Genomic DNA, 25,596 nt, shown 5'->3' with positions numbered 1-25,596 from the left:
AATTATCCCTTTCCTACTTCAGGAGGTCATCTTTCCGGAAAATCAAGTACAGGTGCTCACAGCAAGGTACCCTTCTCCTTGGAAAGTACTTGGGATCAACACTGTTAAGACTCCAGCCTTCCAGGGCAGACAGGTTCCAGGGCTAAGTTCTCTCAGTCAGGTGCCGTGCACTGAGTACCCCCTGAGTGCCCTCCCGGCGATTCAGTTCATCCTCATAACCAGCTGGGGGGCAGGGGGGACTTCCCTGGTGGCGCAGTGGTTAAGAATCTGCCTGCCAATGCAGGGGACACAGGTTCGAGCCCTGGTCGGGGAAGATCCCACATACTGTGGAGCAACTAAGCCCATGCGTCACAACTACTGAGCCTGTACTCTAGAGCCCACGAGCCACAACTACTGAGCCCATGTGCCACAACTACTGAAGCCCGCACACCTAGAGCCCCTGCTCCACAACAAGAGAAGCCACCGCAATGAGAAGCCCACGCACCACAACAAAGAGTAGCCCCATGCTCGCGATAACTAGAGAAAGCCCGCGCACAGTAATGAAGACCCGATGCAGCCAAAGATAAATTAAAAAAAAAAAAAAAAGTTCCTCCCACTTTAAAGAAGAGGAAACCAAACATGAGAAAAGTTAAATAACTTTTAACTTCAATAACATGATCACAGGAGTAGAAATATGTGGCCAGTGCCTGATTAATTATCTTCCAAATTCAGCTTATTTAGGGCCTAGCTTCTACTCTAGTACAGCTCAGAGTAGAATTTCAAATATGTGGGACTGAGGACATTGGAAAGGCAGTGTACACTGATGGAAAGAATGAAAACTTTGAAATAAGAAACCTGAGTTCAAAATCCACTTTTAAAAAAGTCCACTTAATTAGCTGTGGAACCTTGGATAAGTCATTTAACATCTCTTTCAATTTCCCTTTCTATAAAATGTGAAAAAATTCCTTACTCATGCAATCATTGCTACAGGCAAATTACTTGACCTGTCTTCCTAAAGCCTCAGTTTCTTCAAAGGCAAAATGAAGACCTCAACACGAGGTTCCTATAAAGATGTGAGACAGCACATAAGGAGTCTTAGTGAAGTGTTTGGTTCCCAAACAGAACTCTAATGAGGAATTAATTTATTATGACATGAGTTTGAGCAAGCTCTGCACCACCTAAAAGACATGGGCTTCGCTGGATGACATCATCCTAGAAGGAATGACAAGGTTCTTGCTCCCATAAGCACAGATGGAGAGATTTGCTCCTTATCCAACAGCAGTGTCTGTCTGCCCCTGCTCCTGGGAGATTTGAGGCCCTGCCACATCCCGGGGCCCCAGCAGGAGGTACTAAAGTGCCTTCTTAAATTAAGTCCTTAGAAAACAGGGTTGAGCCTAAAAGTCATTTAGTTTTCACTCTGTAACCCACTTGAGCAGATGCAAGCCTTCCTTACACCAAGAAACACCTGCAGCCCTTGTAAAACCACAGAGGCCAGGCAAAGGAGTCTGCACGGTCCCCCTCCACTGCTCATTTCAGCTTATAGAGCTTAGAAGGGGTTTGCCCTCATGATTCACATTCATCTGGTTCCAAAAGAAACAGAATTCTACCCAAAAAACAAGTTAATCAAAACCCAGATTCCTTTTTTTTTTTTTTTAAAAGGACAGACCAGAGGGAAACAGCTTCCTTCTGCCAGAAAATATTTGGAACTTGCTGGGTGAACAATAGCTCACTTCCTGGATGCTCAGCTGGAGGCTGCTTCTCCGTTCAGGACAAAAGTTTCATGTGAGGGCTTCCCTGGTGGCGCAGCGGTTGAGAATCTGCCTGCCAATGCAGGGGACACGGGTTCGAGCCCTGGTCTGGGAAGATCCCACATGCCACGGAGCAACTAGGCCCGTGAGCCACACCTACTGAGCCTGCGCGTCTGGAGTCTGTGCTCCGCAACAAGAGAGGCCGCGATAGTGAGAGGCCCGCGCACCGCGATGAAGAGTGGCCCCCGCTTGCCGCAACTGGAGAAAGCCCTCGCACAGAAACGAAGACCCAACACAGCCATAAATTAATTAATTAATTAATTAAAAAAAAAAAAAAAAAAAGTTTCATGTGAGGGAGGTGACGCCTTTCTACAAGGCAGCTCCTCAGCAGGAGCACAGAGAACCCCGGACAATACCAAACAGAGGAGAGGGAGGAGAGGGGAGGGCTAGAAGCCGTGGTGTGGGCACCATCCCCTCACCTCAGAGAAAGCTGGGGAAACAGGCGGAGGCTGTGGAATCCCATCACCCACCCTGCAAGTCTCTTAACAACACAACTGACGGACGAATTAGCTACTCAGTAACTAGCCCAATGCCAACCATGTTCACAGCGGGCAGGAGTCTCCCAGGCACACCTGTGGGTCTTCTGCTTCCTCCCACTGAGGGTTCTGCTCATCAAGAACCAGTTGGGATCACTTCCAAAACTGTTTAAGATGGTTGTTATTTGTTGATGGAAACAGAAAATTAAACATTACATAAGCGATGAAATAAGTGCAAAAAGCTGTTTCTGTGGCAACCTGGTAGAGGCTTCGAAGAGACTCAATAACAGGATCATTTTTTAAAAATGTGCCCTTGAATTGTGTTGTTGGAGAAATAAACCATATAAATTTCTAAAAGGATTCTGTGCTCCGTCTGCTTCCCAAGTGGCCAAATTCTTGCTTTACTTTTAAGAAACTCAATCTAGGGGGCTTCCCTGGTGGTGCAGTGGTTGAGAATCCGCCTGCCAACGCAGGGGACACGGGTTCGGGCCCTGGTCTGGGAAGATCCCACATGCCGCGGGGCAACTGGGCCCGTGAGCCACAACTGCTGAGCCTGCGCGTCTGGAGCCTGTGCTCCGCAACAAGAGAGGCCGCGACAGTGAGAGGCCCGCGCACCGCGATGAAGAGTGGCCCCCACTCGCCACAACTAGGGAAAGCCCTTGCACAGAAACGAAGACCCAACACAGCCAAAAATTAATAAATAAAATAAATTAAAAAGAAAAAAACTCAATCTAGAAGTTTAAATCAATCATGTATTATAGATGTGGTTCATGTAATAAACAGGACAGAGAACTCCAAATAAGCAGGTCCACACGGGAAGAAAAAGCCTCAGCTCCACAAAAGACTAGCCTGCTCACCTACGCCTTTGGAGTTAAAGTAAAACGTTTGTATCCTTTTTAAAAATGACTTCCTCCTTTAAAAGAGTTTTGTGATTAACCAAACAACCCTAGTCCTGACTGGCCATGTCGAAAGCCTCCTGGGGGAGCTGGCAGCAGTGTCTGATAAGCTCTCACCTCTGTTATCAATACCCCAAGCTGTGCATGTAGGAATTCTCAAACCACTTTCATTATCTAGTAAGTTTAAACTCCCACAGACACAGAACCCTTCTCTGGCTGCTTTCTCCTAAAGATCCTCTCCGCTGAGGGCTGGAAAACCATCCCAGGTGACTCAAAGCATACTTCCAGCCCTTCCTTCTTCCTCATCGTGGTTCCTGTTTGAACAGTGCCTTATACTTTCACTGATCATCACGGCCATGGTCCAGGGCCAAGCAGCCCAGGCTGCGTGATCGCTCCTGGTTACAGAGCAAAGTCATGGGCTCTTATCTGCTGTCACCTCAGAGGCCACCTCTCACTAGTCAAACTTCCAGCTTCCACTCATTGCATCCGTGGTGGTGAACGGGAACCGCCGTCAGCCCACCCAGATCTCCAGCTGGGAGCACAGAGGGGCATTTTATCTAAGACCTCCACCTGGTCCCCTTACCTTTCCTGGCAGACCATGGGGCAGGGAGGCAAAGCAACTAGAGTCCTCCAAGTCTCAGAGGTGTGTTCTAAAGCTCAAGAGCATCCAAGGTCATCCTAAACAAAAAACCTGAGCTAGGAACTAGTCTGTGCCCTGCCCCAACCCCAATCCCAAAAGGCAGTGCAAAAAATTACGGAAATGGCCTCCTTATATCCCCCAAATATAATAATGGAAGATAAGACACATGGAAATACTCCACAGGAGTGGTAGGTACATGGAGGATAATTATTTTCCGGGTGGAAAGCAGAGCTCAGGGGTACGGACAACAGTGAAGTTGAGATGCCTGACCCTGGCTGCAGGCTGATGTGGGGCCCACTGCTCAGCCCACCATTCCCACCGACCCACGTCCCTACTGTTCCCAAGATCCCACGCCTGGGCCTGGCAGGCCTCTGCCTCCTCTGCAGCCCCCAAATCTTCACTCTATAATTCCTTCCAGGTCCAGCTCTAGTCACCTGTGCTCTTCCACGCCGTGTGGTCTAATATAAAAAAGTATTCCAAGTCAGAACAAGAAGAAGGCTTTACCCTTGGTTTGTAACTTTGGCAAAATACATTAACCTACCTGAACCTTGTCTGTAAACGGGGATGAGAACACCTGCTTCGAGGTACAGGATGGGGATTAGACGTGATAACACAGGGAGAGTGGCTGGCACACAGCAAGTGTTCGATAATCTCTGGTGCCCTGACAGCACCCTTTTTGGACTGACTGCATCTGAGGTTTCTGTTTTAGGATCCTTACAGCAGAGGCAGCCTGGCTGTCCTGTACTAACACAAACGTGCCTATGTAAATATGGTCTGAGGACTGTGCCCAGTCCTTTGACATAAGTGTACCACGCCTCTTCCGCTTCTTTTGTGTTTCCCACTGGTGCTCCTAGCAGGTACTGAGCGCTGGGTGGGCTTAGTCAATACCCAGTGGAAAACACACAAAGAGCTTTTAAAGTGGTTACACCTTAACCGATTCTTAGGGAGGAATTTGTTTAGGACATAAATCTTTCTTCCATCTGAGATTTTTCCCGAAGAGGAAATGAGAGGAGGAAAGTGGCGGCTTTCCCAGCAGCTGTGTGGCATCTTTCCTCCTAAAATTCCTCCAACGGCATCCTCACTGCGTCACTAAGTTCCTGCCAACATCCCCTTGCATATCAGCCCTGTGCTGACCTCAACCACAAGGAACTGTGTTCTTTCCTCTTAAAAAAATGAAATATTTCCTAAATTACAAAGAGTATATTTTATAATATTGTAATTTCCACAGTAATAAATGACCCATCCACATGCTCACCACCTGGTTCAGGAAATAGAACATGGCCAATACAACACAGCCTTTCCTGGATCAAGGCTCCCCTTCCCTGCCTCTCTGAGGCCACCAGCCTCCCGGCATTAAATGCTGTCATCCTCTTGCTTTTCTTTAGAATTTGCCACCCATGTCAGTGCTCCTAAGCAACATGGGTTCCTGTCCCTCTTTCCTGGCCAAGTGGACAGGAGCACAACTCGATGGCCCTGAAGGAACACAAGAGGCTCTGAGCCCAGAGCTCAGGGACAGGGCTCCCTTTGGCTGGTGAGGAAATGGGAGGCCATGGAACAGCCCCAGCATTTGAAGACACAGTACTGGTAGAGGGAGAGCAACAAGCCCTCGCTTCTCATCAGGCTAGCACGGCGAGGTCACATGCCTTCTGGGACTCCTGAGAAAACCCATTCCCTACATGGGCAGTGGCATGAAACAGCTGTGGGCTAACCACACCAGACAACCAGAAAGAACACAGCCTTTCCCAAACAGTCTCAGTGGGGACCGCCCACCCTGGGAATGCCCTGGGGACCTGCACTCTTGGGCCTGTTGGCAAGGGAGTCTGGCAAGCTGCGATGACAGAGTACATGGACTTTCTCAGGAAGAACATGAAAGGCTGCACACGGGAGAGGAAAGGCAGAAAAGATGGCCACACTGCCCCTCTCCACACTGTGAGATCCTGGCACTGGGAGACCCCTGGGCCACCTACCCTGCCAAGACCATCTCTCGCCTTGGCCTGCACCAAGATTCCAGAACGACCACAACCCACCAGTCCCAACTGTTCTGCAAGCATTTACCACAGCCAAGACTGTTCCCCAGGGGCTGTGGGTGTGCCTAGGAGGGAGGGCCCTTCGGAAGAGGAGTGGGAGCTACATACAGCCTCAAGACAACACCGAGAGGGAAAGGTCGGTCAGAGGAGCCAAAGAAAGACTGAGTTTACTCATGTTTGAGTGAGACCCAGGACAACCATTACTTTTAATATTTCTCATAACTTCATAACATCTCTACTGTTGGCTATTTCTCTGTTTCCCGTTTTTGTCTTGTTTGATAAGCAGTAACAATTGAAAAGGGGGCTGCGTGCTTACTTCAGAGGCAGCAAAACTGGGGCAGCACTTCCAACTTTGTCCCTTCCTCGCAGAGTTCTGGGATAAGAGGAAAGAAGGGGGAGACAGAGTGGGGAAGGCAGGCTGAGGAGGTGTGCCGGCCCCGGGGGTCTACAGAGAGAAGAAAGGGTGGAGAGGAGGCTTGCTGATGCCCCCAGGAGTCCCAGGACAAAGGTCAGGGGTCCCAGGTTGGGCTTCTCACCTCCACTGTTAACTGAGGTACAGGAACCTTGTCTTCTAAGATTCTACCTCTTACACAATCAAATACTTGAGCGACAGATGAACTCAGAGAGAGAGTACAAGTTCAGACTGAAGGAGTGTAGTACTCACGGCAACCGTGATCAACAAGAGATTTGTTTTTCTCAAGTATCTTTGAGCTCAGGCTGTGTGTGTGTGTGTGTGTGTGTGTGTTTGCACACACATGCATCAGAATCTCAAATATGCTCCTACACTGTTGAAAATAAACAGGATGGCTCTAGTCAAAACTGTGAAGTACAAAACCTCTACCCTCCTTTTTTTCTTTTTATACTTTGCTCCCAGAAGTGAGAATAAGTCCTTGGGCCCTCATCACTGTGTCGATGGCAATGAAGGACATGAAGGTGGGGGCCACGTGAGGCAGGAAGCCGCAAACTCATCCAGCAGGGACCTTAGAGATGATCCAGGCGAGTCTCTGTTTTGCAGATAAAGGAAACTGAGGCTCAGAGACATTCAATAACTTAACCAAGGCAACGAGAGGGGCGATACAGGGCTGACCCTTGCTTCTTGCCTCTCTGCTGAGTCGCCCCACTGATCTTGCAGCTGGGGAAGTGGCAGAATACGGAGCAGCCCTTAGGGAAGCCTCCAGAGGGCTGAACCCTGAAGGAAAAAGACCTGAGGTAAAAATGAGCTTCTCTGCATTCCGGGGCTCTTGCCTCTTTTCGGAAAACAGCTTCTGTGCAGAACACTGTGCTGTTCCACTTCAAGAGGGGACACGGGGCAGAGGTCCCTGAACTTAGCAAATGTGTGGGCCATTTCCCCCGCTAACTGGTATGATGGGAATGTTATAAGGTTGCCTTTTCATCGCGACACACAAGGACTTTAAAAATCAACACAATGGAAGCATGAGGGAGATCTTCGTGATGATAGAACAATTCTGCATCTTGACAGTGATGATGGTTACATGAACCTACACGTAATAAAACTGCATAGAATCACAATCCTCCCCGCCCCCCGCCAAATGGTGAAATGAGAACAGGGTCTGTGGATTATACCAACGTCAATTTCCTGACTCTGATATTGTGTGAGAGTTATGTAATGCATTATACCATTGGCAGAAACTGGGTGATGGGTACCAAATAAAGGCCCTCTCTGTACCATTTTCTGAACTCCCTATGAACCTATAATTATTTCAAAACAAAGAATATGAAGAAAGAAAAATTTTAAGTTAACATGAAAACTATCCCTTGTTTTATAAAAGGACAACTGAAATACAAAAAAAGGATGGACATATTTAGAATAAAGGCAGTTGGCAACCAAATACCATCAGCACCGCCATGACACTCCTCATTGTCCCTAATTTTCTCCTTTTATCGTGATTCAGTCAAAATTGTGTTGAGGACTAACTATCTTAGTAAGAATGCAAAATTCCAGTCCTCCATCCTCACCAGCCTGGCAAGCAAACTCACTGTGCCAACAGACCCACCTGAAGGGAGGCCTGGCATACAGCCCCCTTTCTTCCCAGCCCGGTTGGCTTCGGACAGTTCTCTGCAGCCCGGAGAGACTAGAACACAAAAGTGGGACAGGATGGGAGTGCTGTTTGAGGCCTAGGGGAAAGGGCACATAGGGGTTGCTGGCAAGAAATTGAAGTTTCTCTTCTTCTCCTCTTACCAGTGCCCAGAACCCTCTGCTTTTCCTCTTCTCCTCTACCAGAGCAAAGAGACTCAATGCCAGCCATTTACAATCCCAGGTTTTTTTGATTTACTGCCCCCTGCCCTCTTTCTGGCTCAGGCTCTGAGATCCAGGGTCTGTTCTCACAGCACCCTCTCCTTTCCTGCTGCCACCACCCCTGGCAGCTGCTTTCAGAGCCCTGAGGACTTGCCTAGCACATCCCCTTAAGCACCCGGACCCCAGGAGCACTTATGTGTCCTGATAAGTGCCAAAAGGAACGGGGTGGGGGGGGGGAGGGTGCTCCTCAAAGACTCCCGGGGGTGGGGGAGGTTAGCCGCCAAGAAAGCCGGGGAAGCCTCAGCCCTGGGGACACTGACAGGGTGGTGTCAGCATTCATCATTTCTGAGCCCAACAAGCCCACAGTTTCCAAGTGCAAACACCTGCAGCTCTCTGAGGGCTCTTTCAGGCCCCCAGAGCCCTTAGGCCTGGATCCCAGGTGGACTGGAGGAGGGGGGGGGGAGTCAATGTCCCGCCCCACCTTCCCGCTAAGGGAGCAGCTCTCACCGGACTGACTGGCTCCCTCCACCCCAGGTCCCTGGCAGGTCTGAGCCCAGGTCCAGAGTGGTGACCCCTCATTAACAAACCCTTTACTGGTTCCCTTTCTTTCTCACTCCCTCACTCCCCAAGGAGTGCTTCCTGGGATCCCCTCCCAGATAAACTATTTGCATCTAGATACTGCTTTGGGGGGAACTCAACCTAAGATAGGTGGTCACAGGGAATCCCAACAGTGGGGAAATTGGGGCCGAACTTCCACCATGAATGAACGTATCTCTGTGGGAGTCTGAAAGATGTACATCAACCTAAGGAGGGAAACTGCCAACAGCGTGGCCACTATCAGATACTAGAAAGCTAATAAAGGGGCGAAAAAAAAACGATTAAAAACTTGATTTGCCTGGGTAATACTCATTATAGCCATTTATATGAACTGCTTTTCATTTGCCTAATTACCACTAGCACAATAATTACCACAGACATATTAAATGTGTCAGATAAAACTTGTATTACATTTTATTTGGTTTCTAGTGTTACGCAGCCCTACACTTAGCTCTTTTATGTTCATAACTGCATGCTCCGTTGCATTGTCTGTTCACAACTGGAGAAAACACGCCTGAGGCTTACCTCCTAAAGCAGAGGCTGTCAAACTTCAGCATGCATGGAATCACCCAGAGAGCAGAGTCTCTAACAACCTTGGTTGCTGGGCTCTCCGCAGAGCGTCTAATTCAGTAGGCCTGGGGAGGAGCCGAGAATTTGAATTCTAGCAAGTTCCCAGGTGAAGCTGCCGCTGCTGCTCTGTCATCAAGCTTTGAGACCCACTGCTTTAAAGTGCCATGATGAAGGAGAGAACAAAGGTCAAACTACAAGGTCAAACTTTCCAGTTTGCAACATGAAAGGCTGACAGTCTCTTTCAAGAAAATAGATGGAATCTTCTAACCGTCTAGATCAGTCACTCAAGCCAAATCAGATTTGGTATGCTGGTACCTTTACCAAAAAGGGTAAAATTAACTCTGTTACTCAAACAAGTCCCAGGAGATCTGGGTTTGCTCCTTTGTTCAACCAGTGCCGAGTGCCCCCTCTGCGCCGAAGATGTTGCTAAGCAACAGAGGTTTGGGCACTGTCAAAGGTCTCATGAGACTCTGGGTAGGTCACATCCTCTATGGGCCTCAGTTTACTAACTCTAAAGGAGATAACTCATAATTAGGGAAACTTCCAGATCTGACATTTTACAATGAATCAAAGCAGTATTGTGGCTCAAAGCAAAAATATTCTGCCCGGCTGTGTGGGTAGCATGATGAGAAATATAGGTAAGATCGTAACTGTTCCAACAGGCTGACTGTGACAGGGCAGGTGAAGCCCTGGTCAGTCCAATTTGAGTCAACGAATGACCCCAATTAAAGGTGTTGCCAAGGTAGGTCAGTACTATGCCCAATTCCAACCAAAGAATGTAAAAGCACCCAGCGTGAAATCCATGTTCATAATTGGTACTCCCCTGATATATTATGACATTTAGTCACTCCAACTGCTGAAGGGAAAACCAGAGCCACTCACTAGAATTAAGGATGCCATGATAACCTCCTCAACTGGGGTTTTAAATGAGCCTTGTGCTAACAGCTTTCCTGCTTTGAATGCAAAGCAGGATGCCAGTGTAGAGAGGCGGGGCAGCCACCTGTGAAGGGCAGCCACCGATGCCACCGCTCTATTTCTGAGAGGCCTGGCTTCTGAACGAATCTCCTGATGTGTCCCAGGCAAAGCACTGACTTTCCAGATTCCACGGGGAACCTGCAGGAAACATTCTTGTTTTATTCTACTTTACGGATAGAGAAACCCAGAGATGACCACAATTTGTTCAAAATCACCAACAAATCAACTGTGGAACTGAGGAGAGGAGTGAGGCCAACCCAGGTTGGCAACATCCAATCAGCACGCGGCTAAGTGTGAGGGTGAAAAGAACTCAGTTAAAACACTCATCTGCCCTAAGACCCACATGACAACGTGGCATTAAGGTTAAACAGGCAGAAACGGAGTCTAGCAATGGCAGTATCGAGGAGGGGCACCACAGGGCAGGGGCACACTTATCCCCGCCAAGCGAACCCAGAGAAAAATACAATTCTTCCATATATAAACAACTAACATTTTCTTAGTCTCACATAAGGTATAAACAAAAGCATATTCAGGAAACTATTTTTGTTGAACACACAAAACAAGCAAAAACACTGAAGCACATCATTAAGACAAGCCCCTAGCCCCTACTTTCAATCAGACTGCTGCCCCGAAACCCTCCTTATACAGAATTCAGGAGCCACAGACTCCCTTCACAGAAGCTCCCAGAGACAAGCAACAGTGTCTTTTATCTGTGCCCCCGGCACTCAGCCCCTAGCACAGTGCCTGACACAGAGCTGGCACCTAATAAATACCTGCTGATAAAGTGGACGGTCTCAGCCCGCCTGGACAGGCACTGACAGTGAGGCCAAGAAGAGGGCTCCAGGGAGGCCAGCCAGTGCCTTTGCACCTGTTACTCATGGCGAGACGGTTCCTAAGCCAATGTGTGCCACCTACTCACAGGCTAATGAGTCCCACAGGCTTAGGATCACCCGTGTAAAGTGAGCTGTCTCCTTGATCTGCCCTAATAGACAACCTTTAAGTGTCTGCACCTGCATTTCATCTCATTGTGCCGGGATTTAGGAACAAGGCTGTGCTTTGCCTATTTAGTCCTGCTGTGATTTCACAGGTGTCAATCATACTCTCAGCCCAGGCTTCCTTTCTTCAGACATGGAGCCCTTACCTGTGGAGAGCTAACTGCCTCTAACCAAGCTCACCTCGGATTTATGATGCTGCATTTCCTTTGTAGCTCAAAACTGAGAAAATATAGACACAATTACCATGTTACATAAAATTGAGCAAATAATGCAATGATATTGGCCTGAGTAATGCTAAGCATACAAAGGCTTGGAAATGTATTTTAATTAATACAAATAGGAAGCATTTGTCTAAACAATCAAGTAAAGGGCAAAGCCACAAACTTGGTAGCGGTACACCATGCTCCCCAAACGTACCATTTTCCACAAGCCGGGCTGGGACCAGTAAATGCGGCTTTGTGGAATGACTGTGGGTGTTCCCCCCAGTGATGACTTCAAATAAAGCACTCAGCAGAGCTCTCTCCCAGGAACGGGGCCTGAACAGGCTGCAACATCCAACCTGTTCAGGTCCATCTGGGCAGGCGAACCCCTTCCAGAGCACTGAGGGACATTACTGCATCTGTACATGAGGACCAGTAGAAGCTTTCTTCCCTGAGATCAGCCTCTGTTCCCATCCTCAAGGGTCCAGGAGATTTGACATTGAAATCTCTGTCGGCGGTGAAACAAATGCATCCATCACTAAGCTCTGGCCTTGTATACTGGCAGTTCTCAAATGGTTGCCTGGGATGAAAAAAGGCCGAATCTAATTGAACCTGCAGGAGGAATTTAGCACAGAGAAACAGCATTATCTGAGCTGGAGCACGGCCAGACCTCTGGGTTAATAACCCAACAGGGGAAACTCATCAAGGACCTTCACTCTGGATCAGCAGCAATAATTCTGATTTTTAAAAAACGGGCTTTGGAAAATTTCCTTTTTCGACAAATCAATTCCACCAGCACCATATATGTCAGAGATGCTAACTCTTCGCTCTATCAGATAAGTGCCTGTGAAGCCTGTAAATGGCTTTAAACACACGGACCCAGCTGAGGAGGGTTCGTTGAGTTCTGCATTCACTTCACCGCAGCAAGTCCTTCTGGAGACCTACAGGGACGGATGGAACTACCTGGGCAGGAGCTGATATTTTAACTGAAATATTCCGTGTTTGGTTCTTTTCTCCTTTCAATCTAATTTAAAAGATTAGGGGCCAAAAACTGGCCAATGCTATTTCTGGCCTTGACTTAAATATATGATACTTGAAAGCAGAAAGAGTTGTAACATCCACTGTGACATTTGCAAGGAGGGCTTTTATTTTCAACATTCTTTATAAATGTTAACTATTTTATGTATGGGGGAAGGGGCAAGCAGGAAACAGAGTTACCTTAAAACTTATACTGGCATTTAAATGTAAAATTCAACACTCCCTCTTCAAATTAGAATGTTTTCGCAAAACATTTTTTGGCTTAAAAAAAATTGGGGTGGGGGAGCTAATCTATCAAATTGAGTGAGAAATCCATAAAACATTGGCAGTAAACCCTTTCTGAAATCCATAAATTTCTATGTGCCCATCTGTGAAGCAAATTATTCTGCATATTCTCCAGAATCCCTCATTTGTAGTATAAAAGGGCTACTACTTATTACTAGAGAGTGAAAAAGTAAATAAAATTCAAGATTTAAGGGTGAGTTGGAGAAGGACTTAGTTATTCTATCTCCCTCTGGAAGAAAAAGAAAGCTATCTATGCCCAAGCCTGGCAAGGTCCTCAGCCATCCAAACCTGAGCCCTTTGGAGTGACCACAACATTTTAAGGACAGAGGACCTCCGACATCCTTCCGAGGTCCTTAATCACTGACATGTTTCTAAGTGTCTCTTTTGGGCTGGGAAGCCTATGGGCTTGTAAAAATGAACTGTGATTACTATCCTTGAAACGTCTCTAATCTTGTTAGGGAGACAGGCCATGCACAAAAAGACAAGATCAGCAATGCCCGATGTGCCAAATTAGTGCCTGAGGAGAGACTGCCAAATGAAAAGCCTCTGCAATCTCAGGCTGCGAGTGGGCAGGTTCTGTGGCCGACAGAGACTTGCCCTCCTCCTCTCCCTGACTGGGCCCTGGTCCTCACGACTCTTGTCAGGCTAATGCCGTTGATCTAAACTGAGGCACCCCGCCCCCACCCCTCCCACCTCTCACAGCATTTTGTTCTTTTTCTTCAAGAGCGCTTATCTTTCCTTGCGACAATATATTTTTTTTGTTTGTACTTGTTTAATATGTCTTTCCCTTTTGACCATAAGTCCCTCAAAAGCTGGGTAAGTGTCTATTCTGTTTACTATTTCACTTCTGTATGCCCAGCACCTACAACAATGAGCACACAGTAGGCTCTCAATAACTGTGTTGAATGAATGAATGAGCAAGCCTTTAAAGAAGGGCAGCATTTCAACAAGAAGAAATGGAGAAAGCCATTCCAACAGGGACAAAGGTATAAACCAAAGTGTAGAGGAAAAGAGTTGGTAAAGGAATTGACAGGAACCAGATAAATAGAGTACAAGATGAGAGAGAAAGCCACGTATAGAAGCTGGAATCGCATCATTCTCTGGAGAACCATGAATCCACCAGGCCAGGGAATTTGGACTTTGTACTGTAACAATAGGGCACCGGGGAAGGTTTTCAGTCAGGGGAGATAATACAAAATATTTAGGAACATGACAAGGCAGCCACACGTATGATGGCCTAGAGGAGAAGCCCAGAGGCAAGCAGAATACTGAGGAGGTGGCTATCGAGGTGACACCAGGAAGGCAGGTGGGAATGGAGAGGAAGGGGAGAGATTCTGGGAGGAAACCTTGGTGACTGACACAGGATGGCGAGAAGAGGGAGCGTTCAGAGTGAAGCACATAAGAGGGCTTGAGACATCCTTTACAGGGCCAGGTGTGGGGATCACTTATACCACACAGACTTTCCCACTTCTCATCTTTCTATTGATTTCAAAAGGAAAATTGGTATTTTAAAAAAAAAGCATCTTTACCTACAAATTAAGACCATGGTGGGTTCTACAGCTGCTAAACACTACCTGAGAAGCCCTCAGGGACCAGGCAAGACGATCACGCTGTCAGGTGGTGAGCAGGTATAGTCACTCTTCCATGATGGGGTACAGAGACCTATGCTGATTTTGCCAAAAAGCACAACGGGGGAGAGGCTGAGCTCTGTCTCCCAGGCAGGAAGCACAGGAAGAAGCTTCACAAGGCAACAAGCAGCCCCCAGTCACTTCACAGAGCAGCTTTCTGTACGACCCCCTCAGGGGGAAGTGGGGGCTCTGAAAGGGTCACACACACTGTCCCTTGATTTGGGTTCACTGACAAATTGGTCTCCGTAATTTTTCAGGAGAGTAGGAGGCACGTCAAACTCCTTGGTGAAGCATTACTGGGTGGCATGTGACAAGAAAACCTCATCAGAATATATATTGCAATCTGTGATGATGTCATACGACTCCAAGAGGACCTGAGGACCTCAATGCAGCCAGAGAACAGAAGCGGTGTGAGAACAAGCCATCTGAGCAGAGGGGGAAGGAGCTGGGTTAGCTGGCAGAGAAATGAGAAGGTTTGAGGGTGGGAGAACATAGCTGCAGCCTTAAATATCTGAAGAACTGTTAAGCAGGACAGTGTGCATGGTCCAGAAGGTAGAACCAGAACTGATGGGGTGGAAGTCACAGATTTTAGCTGGAAACAAGAAAGGAGTGTCCACAATTTCACACACAAGTGATGGCGGATGGCAGAGGGGGTCACTTGGGGCTTCCGAGCAAAAGCCTGACGATCACTTCAGGGAACACAGAAGTGACTTTGTTCATAAGGCAGTTGGACTACCTGGTAACTCAGACTCCTTCTGATTTCTTGATTTGAGAATTTGCTAGAAATCGCCCTATCACTCTGCGAGTCACAAAAGAAAACATCTTACAGTCTTCCCTCCGGGACATCAGTAGAGGGAGGAAATGCTTTGAACCTTAAAAGTGAAAAAGGGGGCTTCCCTGGTGGCGCAGTGGTTGAGAATCTGCCTGCTAATGCAGGGGACATGGGTTCGAGCCCTGGTCTGGGAAGATCCCACATGCCGCGGAGCAACTGGGCCCGTGGGCCGCAACTACTGAGCCTGCGCGTCTGGAGCCTGTGCTCCGCAACAAGAGAGGCCACGATAGTGAGAGGCCCGCGCACCGCAATGAAGAGTGGCCCCCGCTTGCCGCAACTAGAGGAAGCCCTCGCACAGAAACGAAGACCCAACACAGCCAAATAAATAAATAATAATTAAAGGTGCTAATAATTTAAAAAAAAAAAAAAAGTGAAAAGGAAAACTCATGCTTTTTCCCAGGAATCCCCTCTTCCAAGCTACTTTCCTTCATATACCTAGACAAAACTTCTTTCTGGAGTTGGGGAGAAAAGTAAAATAGTACTGCAATAAATTGGGGTTAAACAAGAGGAATTGAAAAGTAACTGCTAATTAATGCCAAAACAAAAATTCAGCTCACCTATGTGCTAACTACAATCTCATTAAGACTTAGAAGCTCCAACTGGCTTCCCTCATTTAACAACTCCAACATCTTAAACAAGTCATTTCATCTTGCAGACTTTAGTCTCCTCACTTGGAAAACTAAATCAAATAGTGGGCAAGATCAAATAGCTGCTATAAAAATCAACAGGATGTTTGGTCTTGACAACGATTTTTTGGATTTGACACCAAAAGCAAAGGCAACAAAAGCAAAAATAAACAAACTAAAAAGCTTCTGCACAGCAAAGGAAACCAGTAACAAAATGAAAAGGTAACTAATGGAATGGGAGAGAATATTTGCAAACCACATACCCAATAAGGGGTTAATATCCAAGATATACAAGGAATTCAACTCAAAAGCAAAAAAAACCAAGTAACTCAATTTAAAAATGGGCAAAGGACCTAAACAGACATTTTCCTAAAGAAGACATACAAATGGCCAACAGGTACATGAAAAGGTCCTCAACATCATTAAGCAACAGAGAAATGCAAATCAAAACCACAGTGAGATATCACCTCACACCTGTTAGAATGGCTGTTATCAAAAAGACAAAAGTGTTGGTGAGGATGCAGAGAAAGGGAACCCTTGTACACTGTTGGTGGGAACGTAAACCAGTACCGTCACTGTGGAAAACCATATGGAGGTTCCTCAAGAAACTAAAAACAGAACTACCATATGATCCAGCAATTCTACTTCTGCGTTTATATTCAAAGGAAATGAAATCACTATCTCAAAGAGATATATCTGTGCTCCCATGTTCATAGCAGCATTGTTTACGATAGCCAAGGTATGGAAACAACCCAAGAGTCTGGTGACAGATGAATGAATAAAGAAAATGTGGAGTATTACTTTTATTACTTTATAAAAAAATTATGTTATAAATTATAATATTACACACACAACGGAATATTAATCAGCCTTAAAAAAGAAGGAAATCCTGTCATTTGAAACCACATGGATGAACCTGGAGTATATTTTGCTAAGTGAAATAAGCCAAGACAGAGAAAGAGAAATACCCCATGATATCACTTATGTGTAGAAACTTAAAAAAAAGTCAAACTCATAGAACCAGGGGAAATAGGGGAAGGCTGGTAAAACGGTACAAACTTTCAGTGATAAGATAAATAAGGTCTGAGGATCTAATGTATAACATAGTGACTGACTATAGCTGATAATACTGTGTTTATCATATAATCAAAATTTGCTAATAGAGTAGAATGTCAATATTCACACCAAAAGAAAAAAGTAAATACGTGAGGTGACAGACGTACTAATTAACGCAATGTGGGGAATACTTTCACAACGTATATGTATATTAAATCATCACGTTGTATACTTTAAATACCTTACAATTCTATTTTACCTCAATAAAGCTGGGAAAAAGTCAACGGATTGCATTACTCCCTACATAAAAATAAATTCCAGAAGAAACAAAGATTTAAACCTAAAAAATGAAATGATAAAAGTACTAGAAGAAAATAAGAAAATGCTGCTTTTTTCCCCTGGCATTCTTATAATAAGGAAGATCTTTTTAACTAGGACACAAAATCCTGGTTTAAAAAAAGTCATTAAAGGAGGAGGAACCAAGATGGCGGAGTAGAAGGACATGCTCTCATACCCTCTTGCGAGAACACCAGAATCACAACTAGATGCTGGACAATCATCGACAAGAAGACACTGGAACTCACCAAAAAAGATACCCCACATCCAAAGACAAAGGAGAAGCCACAATGAGACGGTAGGAGGGGCGCAATCACAGTAAAATCAAATTCCATAACTGGTGTGTGGGTGACTCACAGACTGGCAAACACTTATACCACAGAAGTCCACCCACTGGAGTGAAGGTTCTGAGCCCCACGTCAGGTTTCCCAACCTGGGGATCCAGCAACGGGAGGAGGAATTCCTAGGGAATCAGACTTTGAAGCCTAGTGGGAATTGATTGTAGGACTTTGACAGGACTGGGGGAAACAGAGACTCCACTCTTGGAGGGCACACACAAAGTAGTATGCACATCGGGACCCAGGGGAAGGAGCAGTGACCCCAGGGGAGAGGGAACCAGACCTACCTGCTAGTGTCGGAGGGTCTCCTGCAGAGGCGGGGGGTGGCTCTGTTTCACCGTGGGGACAAGGACACTGGTAGCAGAAGTTCTGGGAAGTACTCCTTGGCATGAGCCCTCCCAGAGTCCGCCATTAGCCCCACCAAAGAGTCCGGGTAGGCTCCAGTGTTGGGTTGCCTCAGGCCAAGCAACCAACAGGGAGGGAACACAGCCCCACCCATCAACAGTCAAGTGGATTAAAGTTTTACTGAGCTCTGCCCACCAGAGCAACAGACAGCTCTACCCACCACCAGTCCCTCCCATCAAGCCTCTTAGATAGCCTCATCCACCAGAGGGCAGACAGCAGAAGCAAGAAGGACTACAATCCTGCAGCCTGTGGAACAAAAACCATATTCACAGAAAGATAGACAAGATGAAAACGCAGAGGGCTATATACCAGATGAAGGAACAAGATAAAACCCCAGAAAAGCAACTAAATGAAGTGGAGATAGGCAACCTTCCAGAAAAAGAATTCAGAATAATGATAGTGAAGATGATCCAGGACCTTGGAAACAGAATGGAGGCAAAGATCGAGAAGATGCAAGAAATGTTTAACAAAGACCTAAAAGAATTAAAGAACAAACAGAGATGAACAATACAATAACTGAAATGAAAAATACACTAGAAGGAATCAATAGCAGAATAACTGAGGCAAAAGAACGGATAAGTGACCTGAAAGACAGAATGGTGGAATTCACTGCTGCAGAACAGAATAAAGAAAAAAGAATGAAAAGAAATGAAGACAGCATAAGAGACCTCTGGGACAACATTAAACTTAACAACATTCACATTATAGGGGTCCCAGAAGGAGAAGAGAGAGAGAAAGGACCAGAGAAAATATTTGAAGAGATTATAGTCGAACACTTCCCTAACATGGGAAAGGAAATAGCCACCCAAGTCCAGGAAGCGCAGAGAGTCACATACAGGATAAACCAAAGGAGAAACACACCAAGACACACAGTAATCAAATTGGTAAAAATTCAAGACAAAGAAAAATTATTGAAAGCAGCAAGGGAAAAATGACAAATAATATACAAGGGAACTCCCATAAGGTTAACAGTTGATTTCTCAGCAGAAACTCTACAAGCCAGAAGGGAGTGGCATGATATACTTCAAGTGATGAAAGGGAAGAACCTACAACCCAGATTACTCTACCTAGCAAGGATCTCATTCAGAGTCGATGGAGAAATCAAAAGCTTTACAGACAAGCAAAAGCTAAGAGAATTCAGCACCACCAAACCAGCTCTACAACAAATGCTAAAGGAACTTCTCTAAGTGGGAAATTCAAGAGAAGAAAAGGACCTACAAAAACAAACCCAAAACAATTAAGAAAATGGTCATAGGAACATACATATTGATAATTACCTTAAATGTGAATGGATTAAATGCTTCAACCAAAAGACACAGGCTTGCTGAATGGATGCAAAAACAAGACCCATATATATGCTGTCTACAAGAGACCCACATCAGACCTAGGGACACATACAGACTGAAAGTGAGGGGATGGAAAAAGATATTCCATGCAAATGGAAATCAAAAGAAAGCTGGAGTAGCTATACTCATATCAGATAAAATAGACTTTAAAATAAAGAATGTTACAAGACACAAGGAAGGACACTACATAATGATCAAGGGATCAATCCAAGAAGAAGCTATAACAATTATAAATATATATGCACCCAACATAGGAGCACCTCAATACATAAGGCAACTGCTAACAGCTATAAAAGAGGAAATCGACAGTAACACAATAATAGTGGGGGACTTTAACACCTCACTTACACCAATGGACAGATCATCCAAAATGAAAATAAATAAGGAAACAGAAGCTTTAAATGACACAATAGACCAGATAGATTTAATTGATATTTATAGGACATTCCATCCAAAAACAGCAGATTACACTTTCTTCTCAAGTGTGCACAGAACATTCTCCAGGATAGATCACATCTTGGGTCACAAATCAAGCCTCAGTAAATTTAAGAAAATTGAAATCATATCAAGCATCTTTTCTGACCACAACGCTATGCGATTAGAAATGAATTACAGGGAAAAAAACATAAAAAAGACAAACACATGGAGGCTAAACAATACGTTACTAAATAACCAAGAGATCACTGAAGAAATCAAAGAGGAAACCAAAAACTACCTAGAGACAAATGACAATGAAAACACGACGACCCAAAACCTATGGGATGCAGCAAAAGCAGTTCTAAGAGGGAAGTTTATAGCTATACAAGCCTACCTAAAGAAACAAGAAAAATCTCAAGTAAACAATCTAACCTTACACCTAAAGGAACTAGAGAAAGAAGAACAAACAAAACCCAAAGTTAGCAGAAGGAAAGAAATCATAAAGATCAGAGCAGAAATAAATGAAATAGAAACAAAGAAAACAATAGCAAAGATCAATAAAACTAAAAGCTGGTTCTTTGAGAAGATAAACAAAATGATAAACCATTAGCCAGACTGATTAAGAAAAAGAGGGAGAGGACTCAAATCAATAAAATTAGAAATGAAAAAGGAGAAGTTACAACAGACACCGCAGAAATACAAAGCATCTTAAGAGACTACTACAAGCAACTCTATGCCAATAAAATGGACAACCTGGAAGAAATGGACAAATTCTTAGAAAGATATAACCTTCCAAGATTGAACCAGGAAGAAACAGAAAATATGAACAGACCAATCACAAGTAATGAAATTGAAACTGTGATTAAAAATCTTCCAACAAACAGAAGTCCAGGACCAGATGGCTTCACAGGTGAATTCTACCAAACGTTTAGAGAAGAGCTAACACCCATCCTTCTCAAACTCTTCCAAAAAATTGCAGACAAAGGAACACTCCCAAACTCATTCTGTGAGGCCACCATCACCGTGATACCAAAACCAGACAAAGATACTACAAAAAAAGAAAATTACAGACCAATATCACTGATGAATACAGATGCAAAAATCCTCAACAAAATACTAGCAAACAGAATCCAAGAACACATTAAAAGGATCATACACCACAATCAAGTGGGATTTATCCCTGGGATGCAAGGAGTCTTCAATACACACAAATCAATCAATGTGATATACCATATTAACAAATTGAAGAATAAAAACCATATGATCATCTCAATAGATGCAGAAAAAGCTTTTGACAAAATTCAACACCCATTTATGATAAAAACTCTCCAGAAGGTGGGCATAGAGGGAACCTACCTCAACATAATAAAGGCCATATACGACAAACCCACAGCAAACATCATTCTCAACGGTGAAAAACTGAAAGCATTTCCTCTAAGATCAGGAACAAGACAAGGATGTCCACTCTCACCACTATTATTCAACAGAGTTTTGGAAGTCCTAGCCACGGCAATCAGAGAAGAAAAAGAAATAAAAGGAATACAAATTGGAAAAGAGCAAGTAAAACTGTCACTGTTTGCAGATGACATGATACTATACACAAAGAATCCTAAAGATGCCACCAGAAAACTACTAGAGCTAATCAATGAATTTGGTAAAGTTGCAGGATACAAAATTAATGCACAGAAATCTCTTGCATTCCTATACACTAATGATGAAAAATCTGAAGGAGAAATTATGGACACACTCTCATTTACCATCGCAACAAAAAGAATAAAATACCTAGGAATAAACCTACCTAGGGAGACAAAAGACCTGTATGCAGAAAACTATAAGACACTGATGAAAGAAATTAAAGATGATACCAACAGATGGAGAGATATACCATGTTCTTGGATTGGAAGAATCAATATTGTGAAAATGACTATACTACCCAAAGCAATCTACAGATTCAATGCAATCCTTATCAAATTACCAATAGCATTTTTTACGGAACTAGAACAAATCATCTTAAAATGTGTATGGAGACACAAAAGACCTCGAGTAGCCAAAGCAGTCTTGAGGGAAAAAAACGGAGCTGGAGGAATCAGACTCCCTGACTTCAGACTATACTACAAAGCTACAGTAATCAAGACAATATGGTACTGGCACAAAAACAGAAACATAGATCAATGGAACAAGATAGAAACCCCAGAGATAAACCCACGCACATATGGTCAACTAATCTATGACAAAGGAGGCGAAGATATACAATGGAGAAAAGACAGTCTCTTCAATAAGTGGTGCTGGGAAAACTGGACAGCTACATGTAAAAGAATGAAATTAGAACACTCCGTAACACCATACACAAAAATAAACTCAAAATGGATTCAAGACCTAAATGTAAGACCGGACACTATAAAACTCTTAGAGGAAAACATAGGAAGAACACTCTTTGACATCAATCACAGCAAGATGTTTTTTTGATCCACCTTCTAGAGTAATGGAAATAAAAACAAAAATAAACAAATGGGACCTAATGAAACTTCAAAGCTTTTGCACAGCAAAGGAAACCATAAACAAGATGAAAAGACAACCCTCAGAATGGGAGAAAATATTTGCAAACGAATCAACCGACAAAGGATTAATCTCCAAAATATATAAACAGCTCATGCAGTTCAATATTAAAGAAACAAACAACCCAATCCAAAAATGGGCAGAAGACCTAAATAGACATTTCTCCAAAAGAGACATACAGATGGCCAAGAAGCACATAAAAAGCTGCTCAACATCACTAATTATTAGAGAAATGCAAATCAAAACTACAATGAGGTATCACCTCATACCAGTTAGAATGGGCATCATCAGAAAATCTACAAACAACAAATGCTGGAGAGGGTGCAGAGAAAAGGGAACCCTCTTGCACTGTTGGTGGGAATGTAAATTGATACAGCCACTATGGAGAACATATGGAGGTTCCTTAAAAAACTAAAAATAGAATTACCATATGATCCAGCAATCCCACTACTGGGCATATACCCAGAGAAAACCATAATTCAAAAAGACACATGCCCCCCAATAACATTGGTTCATTGCAGCACTATTTACAATAGCCAGGTCATGGAAGCAACCTAAATGCCCATCAACAGACAAATGGATAACTTAGTTGTGTTACATATATATGATGGAATATTACTCAGCCATAAAAAGGAATGAAATTGAGTCATTTGTTGAGACTTGGACGGATCTAGAGACTGCCATAGAGAGTGAAGTAAGTCAGAAAGAGAAAAACAAATATCGTATATTAACGCATGTATGTGGCACCTAGAAAAATGGTACAGATGAGCCAGTTTGCAGGGCAGAAGTTGAGACACAGATGTAGAGAACAGACGTATGGACACCAAGAGGGGAAAACTGCTGTGGGGTGGGGATGGTGGTGTGCTGAATTGGGCGATTGGGATTGACATGTATACACTGATGTGTATAAAATTGATGACTAATAAGAACCTGCAGTATAAACAAACAAACAAAAAAAACAACTAATACTAAACTTTCTTTGGGTTATTTGTATGGAAATATGTTAATATAAATGTTTCAGACATTACATGAAATTTCTAAAAATCTTATATTTTCTGGTATAATGTTATAAGTCATAATTCTAGTTATTACTTTAAAATGTATATCTCAGAAATAACTAAATTTCCTTGTCTATTGCATTATTATGAACTTTCATCAAATCTTTAACTGTGGTCATTTTTAAGTCTTTTGTCGTTTACAGACAGTTCTGGGTGTACTCTGATGCTTTTGCAAATATGTTCCTATAAAAGGGTTTCATCTTCAAGGAATTCATGGAAAAGACTCTGACAAGTACAGCTTTCTGGTAACTGACTATACTGCTGAACTGAATGAATAAGCATTTTCAGAACTCTAATGGAAAACTGATGAACTCATAAAAGTGCTAACAAAAGATCCAGATTAAAAAAAAATAATTACATGGGACTGAGTGAACTGATGAGGATGATTATAATTTTTGTGACTGTCTGTTTGAATAAAAAAAAAAAATCCCACAAGGACTCAAAGGCAAAAAATATACAAATCAATTTTCACTGCAAAGTAAAGGAGCTGTTACAGTGGAGGATTACTGGACTGAATGTCAATATTATGACATAGTATGAGTATGTTTCGTGTTTGGTAATTGCAATCATTGTTGCTTTTGTTGTGGTCATCCATTTACAATGCTTGGCGTCAGTCTATTTATCTCTTGTAAAAATAAAATACAGTGTGTGTGTGTGTGTGTGTGTGTGTGAAAAAAAAAGTCATTAAAGAAAAGATTGATAGATTCATTTATATAAAAATTTTATATTTCTGCATGTTAAAAAAAAAACCAAACTCCAAATACCATAAACAAAGCCAAAAGACAAACTCATATCACAGATAAAAGGTCAATTTCTTCAAACATAAAGAGCTTCTACAAACGAAAAGAGATCAATTCAAAGAAAAGAAAGGAACAAGCACAATCCAGAAAAGAAAACAGGTTTTTTTTTAAGCATATGAAAAGATGGTACCTCACTCTTAATAAAAGACACCCACTTCAAAACTATACTAAAATAACATCACCAACCTGTTAACCAAAAAGAGATTAAAAAGCCAACAACCCCCAGGTTGGTGAGGTATAGAGAAACAGATGCTCTTTGTGTTTATGAGAGTAAATTTAACATGCATAAACCCTTTAAGATACCTGTTTACCTTCTGGAAATTTATCTTAAAATAACTTTGTATAAGGATACGCATTGCAGCATTACTTTTCATTAGTGTCGACTAAAAAAGATGCACGTGAGAGTTACGAGTTAAGTTTTAATGGGGGCAAAGTGAGGACTACAGCCCGGGAGTCAGCATTTCAGACAGCTCTGAGAAACTGCTCCAAAGAGGTAGGGGGGAAGGTCAGTATGTATGTGATTTTAGTGAAGAAGGAGTACATGTAATCAAGCACATATTTTTTTGCAGAAGGTTTCTGCTAGTCTTGTGAAGGTTACTGCTCGTCATCACCATGAAGGATTTTAGTGCTTTTCTAGATATGCGGAGATACAAGAATTGGGCTCATAGAGCTTCCCTGGTAGCGCAGTGGTTAAGAATCTGCCTGCCAACGCAGGAGACACGGGTTTGAACCCTGGTCTGGGAAGATCCCACATGCCGCGGAGCAACTAAGCCCACTACTGAAGCCCACACGCCTAGAGCCCGTGCTCCGCACAGCAATAAGAAGCCCACGCACTGCAACGAAGTGTAGCCCTGCTCGCTGCAACTAGAGAAAGCCCGCGCACAGCAACGAAGACCCAACGTAGCCAAAAAAAAAAAAAAAAAAAAAAAAAATAGTGCTTTAAAGAAAAAAAAAAAATTGGGCTCATAAAATCGGCTCCTGAAAATATCTAACTATCTGAAGACCTGTTGTGCCAGTTTTTCCCAGAGCACAGAGTGCCTCATTTCTGCTCTCCACCCTGAACTCCTTTCAGGGGGTGTTGAAAGTCAGCAGCTGCAGCAGCACATGATTTAATCCTTGTAGAGGTAGATGGCAAGTGCCAATGGCGAGTGCCAATTTGTAGCTGACGTTAGTAAAAACTTGGTAACATCCAAAATGTCCATCTGCAGGAAATGATAAATGACAGTATATCCATACTACGGATACGAAGTATAAAAATGAAAAGGAAACACTTCATACTGAATTAGAGTGATTTTCAAAAAAATACTATTAAATGAAGAAAGTGAGATTCTGAGTAATATGTATAACATGGCACCATTTATTTTAAAAAGAAAGAAAAATATTCAACGTGTCTGAAATGCTTACAGATGCACAGAGTATTTCAAGGAGTACGTAGGAGAGATGCTTGAAAAACTT

The 25,596-nt window shown here is 43.7% G+C and overlaps 1 protein-coding gene across 6 annotated transcripts in view; it reads right to left on the bottom strand.

Moving 5' to 3' along the window:
* The window catches only part of ANKS1A (ankyrin repeat and sterile alpha motif domain containing 1A), a 184,465-nt gene that overhangs the window by 38,571 nt on the left and 120,298 nt on the right, over positions 1-25,596 (bottom strand). Inside the window, exon 1 of one of the 6 annotated variants that reach the window (XM_068557225.1) lies at positions 7,842-7,869. The exons of the other annotated variants lie outside the window; for them this stretch is intronic. The gene's annotated coding sequence lies outside the window, so the exon portion shown is untranslated. Of the gene's footprint in view, positions 1-7,841; positions 7,870-25,596 lie in introns of those variants that run through there. 6 annotated transcript variants of the gene reach the window in all.

The sequence above is a fragment of the Eschrichtius robustus genome, chromosome 12 (genome assembly GCF_028021215.1).
Source record: "Eschrichtius robustus isolate mEscRob2 chromosome 12, mEscRob2.pri, whole genome shotgun sequence".
Lineage (NCBI taxonomy): Eukaryota > Metazoa > Chordata > Mammalia > Artiodactyla > Eschrichtiidae > Eschrichtius > Eschrichtius robustus.
Note: the sequence above shows the minus strand (reverse complement) of the source record. Positions and strands in the feature narration are given on the sequence as shown.